Here is a 3,845-nt window from a genome sequence, read left to right on the forward strand (position 1 = left end):
AGCAAGTGAGGGGAAAAGAGAAAGGAACGGAGGGACAGAGATAGAGCGAGAGAGTGAGAGATTGAGTGAGAGAGAGAGAGGGAGAGAGAGAGAAAGGGTAGGGGGAGGTGGGAGAGAGTCTCTGTCAATAGAAGCTTTTATGACGTCATGAAAACTTGGACCGTTTTTGCGCTGTCTTTCGCGTGATCAATTTGTGCAAGAGAAGCCTAACGCTCTCGCTGCAAGGGTGACCGGATCGTTACGAAGAATCATTCGTGTCTTCAACCTAAAAACGCCCTAAACTTTTGTAAGTCAAAGATCAATCATGGAGTACGCCTGTCTTACATGAGATGAAGCTCCACGAACTTATTATAGCTTACAGTAGACGTTCAAAACTTATAAACTCTCAGGCGTGGCCATATCCTCCAAGGGTCGAAACGGATACAATGCAGCCAAAGAAAGATGTTTCTGGAATCACAGTCGTGTTCCTCACATCACTCAATGGAAAAAAAAAAAACATTACCCCGCAAGAGAACTTTTAGATTCCTCTCGCAAGAACGACTGAGCACCAAAGGAGTTTTACCTAATGATATATGTTATAATAAAAAGTACTTATTATAATGCTTCATTTTAATCACATGTGAGAGAGAGAACGTGAATGAATGATAGAAAGAGATGAAGATAAAGAGGGGAAAAAGGAGACAACAACAAGAAAAACGGAGAAGTGAAGTGAAAGGAGAAAGGCAGTGAGGGACAGAAAAAGAGAAGGAGAGTCGCTGTCAATGCAATCTTCTGTGACATCATAAAAACTCGGACCGTTTTTGCGCCATCTTTCGCGTGATCAATTTGTGCAATAGAAAGCCTCGCACGGTCGTTGTAAGGGTGACCCTTCAACCGCAGCCTTTTCTGGTGATTTCTGCAATGGTCGGGCACGGCTGCTGTTGCACAAATCGATCACGCAAAAGAAGGTATAAGATTGTATTACTTCACAAAGATCTCCATCGGCCTCTAAATTTGATCCAGTTTCTGCGAGCTTTTGCTTCTGTTTGTGTATGTTCATGTGTGTATGTGCGTGAGGTAGAATAGAACAGGAAAATGCTTAAATGAAGAATAAATGATTGAATTTGAGATTTAATTAGATAATAAGTGAAAGATAGATTAGATTGCAACAGATAATTCAAACAATATTTAAAAGAGAAGTGAGAATGCAACACCGCCTAAAAGGATTTTGAGAGAGAGAGATAGAAAGATAGATAGATAGAGAGAGAGCAGGCAGATACTGTTGCCCTTCGACGCTCCTCCTCCTCCTGGGAAAAGGCTGTGGTTGGTGGGTCACCCTTGCAGCGACCGTGCTAGGCTTCTCTTGCACAAATTGATCAAGCGAAAGACGGTACAAAAACGGTCCAAATTTTCGTGACGTCATAAAAGTTTCCATTGAAAGCGACTCTCTCGGACTTCCCCTTATCCTCATCTTTCTCTATGGCCCTCACTTCCTCATTTCACTCTTTTCACACGCACATGTATGTATATGTGTGTGTATGGGGATGTGTGTATGTATGTCTGCGTGTGTATGTATGTGTGCGTCTGTGTGTGTATATATATATATGTTTATTATTTCTTTCTCCATTATTTTTTTATTTTTTTGTCTCACATTCAGTTATAAATAACTTTTTGTTTTGTGAATAATTCTATTTAGAAATTTCTTACTTTTATCCTTCTAGAATCACTATGTAGCAATGTATTCCATCTATGTTCAAAGAAACTTCTGTGACAGCATGAAATCTTGGCAACTATCTATTGTTAGTTTTATTCTCGTATGCTGTGCTACCACCGGAATGTGATTCAAGACAATGGATGGAATGATTTCTATTTCCTTTAGTGTTCTCTTGTCTCCTTCTGCGAGCTTCTGTGTATGTTTGTATGTGTTCATGTGTATATGTGCGTGAGGTAGAACAGAACAGGAAAATGCTTAAATGAAGAATAAATGATCGCATATGAGATTTATTTCGAGAATAAGTGAAAGAGATTAGATTGCAACAGATAATTCAAACAATATTTAAAAGAGAAGTGAGAATACAACACCGCCTAAAAGGATATTGAGAGAGAGAGAGATAGAAAGATAGATAGAGAGAGAACAAGCAGAGGCTGTTGCCCTTCGACGCTCCTCCTCCTCCTGGGAAAAGGCTGTGGTTGGTGGGTCACCCTTGCAGCGACCGTGCTAGGCTTCTCTTGCACAAATTGATCACGCGAAAGACGGTGCAAAAACGGTCCAAGTTTTCGTGACGTCATAAAAGCTTCCATTGAAAGCGACTCTCTCGGACTTCCCCTTATCCTCATCATTCTCTATGGCCCTCACTTCCTCACTTCACTCTTTTCACACGCACATGTATGTATATGTGTGTGTATGGGTATGTGTGAGTGTTTAGGGATGTGTGTATCTATGTCTCGGTGTGCGTCTGTGTGTGTATATATATGTTTATTATTTCTCTCTCCATTATTCTTTGATTTTTTGTCTCACATTCATTTATATATTACTTTTTGTTTTGTGAATAATTGTATGTCGGAATTACTTCATTTTATCCTTCTAGACACACTACGTAGCACACACGCAGTTAGAAGATGTAATCCAAGTATGTTTAAAGAAACTTCAGTGAGAGCATGAAATCTTGGCAACGATCTATTCTTAGTTTTATTCCAGAATGCGATTCAAAACAAAATAGGGAATGCTTCTTATTTTGCTGGGTGTTCTCTTGTGTCCTTGCTTTTAAAATCCAATGCCTCGAGTGAGGATCGAACTCACGACCTTGAGATTATGAGACTCACGCGCTGCCTACTGCGCCATCGAGGCGATGTTTATGAGAAATAAATATAAAAATGTGTATTTTGATTATAGGAATGATTATATCACCGTTTTTCTTGTTTCTTTTATCTTTCATGTGGCTCCCATCAAGTGACGCCTTACCTCATGCACACACACACACACACACACACACACACATAGACACGCACACACACACACACACACACACACACACACACACACACACACACATATATATATATGTATATATATATATATATATATATATATATATATATATATATATATATATATATATTCTCTATAAGCATGTGAATAAAGGTTTCATACGTGACTCCTAACGCTTTTATTATAGGCCTACGCATTTCTCATCTCCCCCCCTTTTTTCCCTGCCAAATCTCGGATAAAAGGATAACCAACATCTCTGTGGCAGTTGGTCCCTACCTGGCACCCATTAATATGCATCATAGACATCGAAATGTCCTGAGTAACGGCGCGCGAGGATTCAGGTAGTTTTCTCTCGCAAATTAGGTTAAAGACCTGATGATGCTGTTATTATTTTTCTTATCATTCTAATATTGTTATTATCATTGTTATACACAAAATAAGAAAGACATCGTAAGGCGCAGTGAAGTTTATATTTCTATAGGATAGATTAAACCCAAGTACCTTTTTAATGGTAAATATATGCAAATGTATCGTTGATAATGGTCATTAAGGTTGAAATTCCTTTGAGTTGTCCTGCTCCTACTCTTTAGCAGAGTTTTTTTGTGACGTCATGCAAACTTGGTTCCTTTTATACTTTTTTTTTTTTTTTTTTTTTTTTTTTCTCGTGATCAGTTTGTGCTAAGTTTACCTCGCGAGTTACACGTCTGAGACACATACCAAGAATCGTCACCCACGAGAGATTGGATTTCGCTTCTCGGAGTCAAGTCTTATGGATTCAAATTTGCACAAGTACATTTGTATTCCAAAGAACTTTTGGTTATCACACTGTTCGTAGGTACATTAAAAATAGCATATTTCCGATGCTTAAAATCAGGAA

The 3,845-nt window shown here is 38.7% G+C and overlaps 1 non-coding gene across 1 annotated transcript; it reads right to left on the reverse strand.

Moving 5' to 3' along the window:
* Positions 1-2,754: 2,754 nt before the first annotated feature.
* On the reverse strand, positions 2,755-2,827 carry TRNAM-CAU (transfer RNA methionine (anticodon CAU)). Its single transcript has one exon. It is a non-coding gene; the product is annotated as a tRNA-Met (tRNA).
* Positions 2,828-3,845: the final 1,018 nt, after the last annotated feature.

Source organism: Penaeus japonicus, unplaced genomic scaffold (assembly GCF_977035675.1).
Source record: "Penaeus japonicus unplaced genomic scaffold, GWHDUDI00000001_assembly GWHDUDI00000009, whole genome shotgun sequence".
NCBI classification, from domain to species: domain Eukaryota; kingdom Metazoa; phylum Arthropoda; class Malacostraca; order Decapoda; family Penaeidae; genus Penaeus; species Penaeus japonicus.